The sequence below is a fragment of the Notechis scutatus genome, chromosome 2, assembly GCF_049901735.1.
Source record: "Notechis scutatus isolate UNSWTSFEM ecotype Mainland chromosome 2, rNotScu1.2, whole genome shotgun sequence".
Lineage (NCBI taxonomy): Eukaryota > Metazoa > Chordata > Lepidosauria > Squamata > Elapidae > Notechis > Notechis scutatus.
In genome coordinates this window covers 177153352-177160820 of record NC_142010.1, presented here as the reverse complement: position 1 = coordinate 177160820, position 7469 = coordinate 177153352, and the positions used below count along the sequence as shown (strand labels likewise).

Here is a 7469-nt window from a genome sequence, read left to right as displayed (position 1 = left end):
GGATCCATGGATTCATTATGAATCCAGCTTGACTTGTATTTTACTTTACTTTACTTGTATTTACTTTACTTGTATCCGAAGAAACTCTTTAGGTCAGTTACTGGACCACTACCATCAAATCTTGATGGGAAATTTTAAAGTAACATGCTCAACTTTGCCACAAAACCATCTTCTGGAAGCCACAAAAAAATTCAAAATGGAGTTTTAAAAAGATTATTACATGTGTATTTGGGATTGATTAGGGCAAAACTCTTCAGCCCCAGAAATATATGTGGTTATATGTTCTTCCTAATCCCAGGAACTTCAGAGAGTATATAATCACTGCCTCTACACCTCAGAACATCACTCAGAGAGAGTGGAACAAGAACAGCATTGCAACGAAGAAGGTAAGTCAGAATATATTTGTTTTAATGCTTCCTCAGCTATTATTTGCCAAACAGATAAGAAGAACTGCATAAATATTTAATTGTGAATTTTGATAGCTTTGAGATGATTTGAGTCACTGGGAAATATAGAAGTAGCAACACCAGCTTGATTTTTTTTTACTGAAATCAATTTAATTATGGCTACATTCTTTATATTGTACTGCTTCTTATAATATTTTGGTCAGCTCTTATAAGAAGTACATTATTTGTTTTAAAATGATCCAAGAATCAGCAATGCTTTTAGCAGAGTAGGGCCTTTGTCTTCCCCTATTTTGTTTCCCTCTTTTCCTCCCCTGCTTTGTCAGAGCAAGTGAAATAAAATTCATCTTTTCCTGAAGCAAACATTTCATGTATTAGAAAGATACATTCCTTCACATCTAAATTCCAAATTCAGGATGGATCCGTTGCCCTACGAAATACCAATCCTTTTTTTCTATTAATAGTTTATTTTCAATGCTCACATTCAGGTAAAACTTGGGGGTACAGGAATCAAAGAATTACCCACGAGCCTCCCATGGTCTTTTCTATCTGTTAGAAATTCAGTTGGTTTTTATGAAGCAAGGGAGTTTATAACCCGAATGCAACCACTCAGAGGGTTCTCCCCAAAAGCTTTGGAAGGGTGTAGTGTCAAAATTGTAATGGATCTGCTTTGTTCGAGATCATTTATGTCCCCAGTGTCTCTTTCCCCTAATTATAAATGAGAGTATTCAGTTCAGACTCTGATATAGCCAATGGAAAGGACTGGTGTTTAGATTTGCTTTTAAAACAATTTACACATTTTCCAGAGAATGCCGAAAGGTTGTTTTTTTAAAAAAAAAATATTGATATTCATTAGAAATCAACACATGATTATATCACTTTCTTAAACACAAATGCATAGCATTTGCAGGTATAATTAGAGCCATGACATCTGGGAAGCAAAATTCCAGGTATTCACCTCCTGGTAGGAGAGAGTTGTAATACTTGGGGGTACAGGAATCAAAGAATTACACACGAGCCTTTGGTTTTGGTTTCAGTTTGAATTTGGAGACCAATGCCACTTTCTTGAGTGCCATGAATTAACTTGGCAATCTGTTAATTATTTGTTAATAACTAATAACTAATTGTTCTTACAGATTTATCCAACAAAATGAAGTTTGCGATTGTTCTTGCCTGCCTTTTGGCCATTGTTCTTCCTCTTGAGGTACACATTCAAGATTGTGATTGCACAATAGATATATCTAGGATTTATTTAATGCTTGGAAAAAAAACTGCAATAGGGGCATTTGGTGTTTATGGAATGAATTGGGCAGAACAGTCCTTTTCTCAAGATTCTTGTCTAAAAGGTTTGGTGAGGAAGTCAGCATTATTATTCCACGCTGCAAAAGAAGGCTGGGATGACGCAATCAGAGAGACAAAGGGAGAGAGAAGGAATGTTGAGTTCATATAGTAAGTTCCTTCATTGCAGAGAGTTGAACTAGATTCTCCTTCTCATGAGCATGGAGCAGTGTTTCTCAACTTGGCAAGACTGCAAGACATGTGGCAATGGCTGGCTAGGAAGTTCTGGGAGTTGAAGTCCACGCATCTTCAACCAATGCTGAAAAACACTGGTCTACTGTAGAGGTTTCAAAGTATTTCTTGTTGATAAAATTTCCAAAGGTGGATCTGAGGATGATGTCCTTAACAGCCTACTGGGAAGACCAGTTTTTACAATCCCATCACCTTCCAAACCAACTGAAAACTGGGATCCAGACTTTTTATATGATCTTCTGGATACCAACCAAAATGCTTGGTGCTCTTGTGATGAGCTGCAATCTTTGCTGATGGATGGCTTGATTTAGCTTGGGGAATTAGTTCCATAAATAGCACATCTGATAGACTGATTGGGTCAAGAACAATTATCACAATAAATGAAATATTTTAAAATAATTCTAATGTTAAATATATTTGCCCATTTTAACCTGTCTTCCTCATTCATCTCTTCCTCTTCCAGGCCAGTAGTGAAAGTAGAAGTAATGAAAGAGGGAGATTCTCATTTCCTCCATCATATCCAGTATATCCACCATATCCACCATATCAAAGTTCATATTTTTTAACCAACGATATAATTGAAGCTTTAATAAAAGCTCTACTCCAAGGAGACCCTCTGGTGGCTAAATAAAACCTGTTGACTGGTATGTCTTGTTGAGATATTTCGCAGCAGAAGGGACTAGTAGGCTACTCTACTCCTACTACCATTTCATGATGAATGATCTTTTAAATCTTCTAGAAGAAAACTTGGTTAGTTCCTCAGGTATTTGGCTAGGATGGGATGGAGTCAAGGAATTGGCATTATGAGTGATTCTAGGACCTTGGTGCCTGTGTGTAGGGTGCTGCTGGTGATTGTGGTGTTTTTACTGATTGCTGTGGGCCATCTAGGATCACTCTGTGAAAGATAAATGATTACATCAGTTCTGCTCCCTACCAAAATAATTAAAGCTTTGGATAGCAATAGCATTAGCACTTACATTGCTTTATAGCCCCTTCTAAGCAATTTACAGAGTCAGTATATTGCCCCCAACAATCTGGGTCCCCATTTTACCCACCTCAGAAGGATGGAAGGCTACATCAACCTTGAGCCTGGTGAGATCTGAACTGCCAAATTGCAGGCAGCTGGCAGGCAACAGAAGTAGCCTGCAGTACTGCACTCTAACCACTGTGCCACCACGTCTCATGGATGGATAAAGCCATCTTGCCCAAGAAGCACCAAAGATCTGTTTACAGAAGCCAGCTTGGCTCTTCTATAGATGGGGGACTTAAAATTACAGAAACCAACTGAAAAATAAAAGCCTTACTAATTCCCAGAAACCCCAGTCTAAAGGTGAAGGTCTAGTTTACAACCAAAGAGAATAAGTTATTCTGGAGCTGTGATAACTAACTTATGAAGACAGTAAGCAACACTTAGTCTATTCATAAAGGAAAGAGTTCTGAAATAATACATAACAAACTTGTTTTTTTTCTGTTGTAGATCTTGCTGAGATGATCTTTACAAGATATCTAGGAGATAGCCGTTTGCTTCTTGCTCAGTCCAATGAATGACCCTGATTTAGATTGATTTTTTTAAAAGCTTTGCAATGCTTTCCTTTGAATAAACTTGAGCAGCATTATATTTTTTATATTTATTTATTTGGTACATTTGTGGGTGTGAGTGTTTATGAATGAGATGAGAGACATTTTCCAAAAACTGGCCTGTGGAGCTGGGAACACTTTTTACTTCATCATTTCAAAGGATGAAATAAAGTTTAAGATAGCAAAGAAAATAAAAATAAAAGGGAATTGAAGATATTCTTCCTCAAAAAGAAACTTTCTTTCAATTTTTCAGCCTCATCATTAACACATATAAATCGAAATGAAGCAATCATCATGCAACAAAGCTTCCAACAATTTCAATCACATCTATAGAAGTTTTCTATGCAGGGCAAAGAGAATTATTTGGGGGGAAACTGGGGTGAGTTTTTAGGCAACAGGAATTGCTTTGGCATTTGATTCAGTGCTTTTGAAAACATTCTTTCTTCTATGAGACCCTATCAAATCCTGTGCCTTTGAACATGGAGCATGGTCGATCAAGATTCATATCAATACTTGATTAGGATGGGAAAAAAAGGTGTATTTCTGCTTTCAACAGTGGGGCTTAAATGTGTTTATTTAGTACGACTTAATTTTATTATAGTGTTCAACTCTAGTGGACTCTGGGTAATATACATCCCTAGCTAGAAAACCACTCATAAAAACAGATAAAGCATAAAGCCAAACAAGCAGCCCAGGCTTAAACAAATACACAGATTAAACAGATCAACCAAATAAAACAAAATATGCAGAAACAATTTGCAGTTTTTGAGGGAATTACATGTGCAAAATTGTTTCATTCTCTCTTTGTCTCTGTCTCTCTGTGTGCCTGTGTGCCTGTGTGCCCATGTGCCTGTTTTAAAACTGGGTTTCTTTAAGTTTTGATTTCATAGAAGAAAAGTCTTTGACTTTTGGGGGACAAAACGAGGTTTGTGAAAGATGTAAGAATAAATCTGATTTTAGAGAGATTTGTAATAGTGGCGAATATCTGTAGCTTGGGTGTAGAACTATTTTAGAGAGATTGTCTGAGGGTTTTTGTGTCAGAGCAAATGGAAGTAAGCAATCATCCCAAAAATGGCTGTTTGGGAACACAACTTTTTAATAAGGTATTCAGAGAGCTTGAAAAAAAGAGAGACATTGCTGTTTCAGATTAAAATGATACTCCATTCATTCAGGAACCTTGTATTTGAGCTACTTTTCCATTTTGCAGATGCTCCCCAGTGTATTCCAATGGTGCATTATTGCTACCTGGAATAAGACCCATACAGGTGTTCAAGCACCCTCCTTTTGAATACAAACAATGGGAAAAGTAGCGGAACAGAGCAGGCCACAATAGGTATTTTAAAATTAAAATTAATTTCAGAAACAATGAAATACATTAAAGATAAATACGAAAAAAAGATAGAGATATATTTGATATAGCGCTGAGTAAAAAATATATTTGCTCCTTTCAGATTTTCTAAAATTTTGCATATTTTACAAAATAATATTATCAGAGCTTTCTGATGTATAAAATAAATTTAAGTGTACTAAGAACAACCAAGTATGGGATTTGTTTCATTTACTTCAAAGACCAAGTCATCAAACACGTGATGTCCCAGTATGTAAAAAGCTAATTGCATCATACTGCTGTCATCAATTAAAGGAGTAACTACAGCCAATTAGAATAGAATAGAATTCTTTATTGGCCAAGTGTGATGGACAGACAAGGAATTTGTCTTGGTGCAAATACTTGCAGTATATATAAAAGAAAAGATACATTCATCGATATGTACAACACTTCATCAGGTACAACACTTAATAATAGTCATAGGGTACAATAAGCAATCAAATCATACTAGGAAACAGTCAAGTGACAAAGTTACAGTGGCAAAGTTACAGTCATACAGTCACAAATGGGAGGGGATGGGTGATAAGGAGTGATGGGAAGATTAATAATAATACTAGTGCAGATTTTGTAAATAGTTAGACAGTGTTGAGGGAATTATTTGTTTAGCAGAGTGATGGCGTTCAGAAAAAAACTGTCCTTGTGTCTAGTTGTTCTGGTGTGCAGTGCTCTATAGCATCATTTTGAGGGTAGCAGTTGAAACAGTTTATGTCCGGGATGTGAGGGGTGAGAACTGACCAGAACTAGATAAATCCTAGATAAATCTTGCAAACTTTGCCTCCTTTCTCCACAATAAAAGTCTCATTTCACAGATTCTATAGGCTGATCATACCCAACTGAAGAAGAATCTCTGAAAACTCCATCCATTTATGGTTATCAGTCTTGAGATGGAGAAGATAATAATAAACTCAGAGAGAATTTGGGAGAGATTCCATGGATGAAAATCCTAAAGGGGAAAACAGTTCAAGAATCTTGGGAAACTCTAAAAAGTATGATCATAGAAGCCCAGACCAGCACAATACCACTGAGAAAGAAAAACAAGAAATCCAAGAAGAAACCAGCATAGCTGCACAAAGATCTCTCTGGCAAATTGAAAGAAAAAAAGAACAAGTACAAAAAATGGAAAGAAGGACCTACAACTAAGGCAGAATATCAGCAGATAGCCAGAATCTGCAAAGATGAAGTCAGGATAGCAAAGGCTCAGAACGAACAAAGACTTGCAACAAAAGTCAAAGATAATAAAAAAAGTTTCTTCCAACATATAAATAACAAGAAAAAAATCAAGGAAACAGTAGGTCCACTAAAGAGAAAAGATGGCAAGGAAGTAACAGGCAAAAGAGAGAAAGCAGAACTGCTTAACTCATTCTTTGCATCGGTCTTCATGCAAAAAGAAACTATAGCTCAACCCACCAAAAACATAACTATAAAAGACAAACCAGAAATAAAAGTTAAAATAAGCAAAAAAATAGTAAGAAAACACCTGTCTGATCTCGATGAAAACAAATCACCAGGGCCTGACGGATTACATCCCAGAGTTTTAAAGGAGCTGGCAGAGGACATCTCAGCAATGACTGTATCATATCTTTCAAAAATCCTGGAGCACCGGGGAACTACCAGAGGACTGGAAAAGAGCTGATGTGGTTCCCATCTTCAAAAAAGGAAAAAAAAAAAAAAACCAGACCCAGGAAACTACAGACCAATCAGCCTAACATCAATACCCGGGAAGATACTGGAAAAGATAATAAAAAAACAGATCTGCCAACATCTAGAAACAAGTAAAGTAATAACTAGCTGTCAGCACAGGTTTGTTAAGAACAGATCATGCCAAACCAATCTTATTTCATTCTTCAGTACAGTGACTAAATTAGTAGACCAGCAAAATACTGTGGACATAATATACTTAGATTTCAGCAAGGCATTCGACAAAGTAGACCACAACCTACTTCTTAGTAAGCTAAGTGGAATAGATAGCACCACCACTAGATGGACTCACAACTGGCTGGCAAACCCTACTCAACGAGTAGTCCTTAATGGGTCTAAGTCTACATGGAGGGAAGTAAGCAGTGGGGTTCCACAAGGTTCCGTCTTAGGCCCAGTACTCTTCAATATCTTCATTAACGATTTAGATGAAGGAATAGAAGGGGAACTTACCAAATTTGCAGATGATACTAAGCTGGCAGGAATAGCTAACACCCAAGAAGATAGGCTCAAGATCCAGATGGATCTTGACAGACTAGAACACTGGGCCGTATCTAACAAAATGAAATTCAATGTAGAGAAAAGTAAAGTCCTACACTTAGGCAAGAAAAACCAAAAGTACACATATAGACTGGGTGAAACCAGGCTCAATAGCAGTAACTGTGAGAGGGATCTTGGAGTCTTAGTGGACAACCAGCTAAATATGAGCCAGCAGTGTGCAGCAGCAGCCAAAAAAGCTAATGCAATCCTAAGTTGTATTAACAGAGGGATACAGTCAAGGTCAAGGGAAGTACTAATACCACTCTATAAAGCCTTAGTAAGACCACACCTAGAGTACTGCATCCAGTTTTGTTCACCACATTATAAAAAGATGT

The 7469-nt window shown here is 37.0% G+C and overlaps 1 long non-coding RNA gene across 1 annotated transcript; it reads left to right on the top strand.

Annotated features, from left to right (window-relative positions):
- The first annotated feature begins 297 nt into the window (after positions 1-297).
- Positions 298-3550, top strand: LOC148132421 (uncharacterized). Its single transcript, XR_015747983.1, has 4 exons — positions 298-386; positions 1541-1608; positions 2398-2578; positions 3412-3550. It is a non-coding gene; the product is annotated as an uncharacterized LOC148132421 (long non-coding RNA).
- Positions 3551-7469: the final 3919 nt, after the last annotated feature.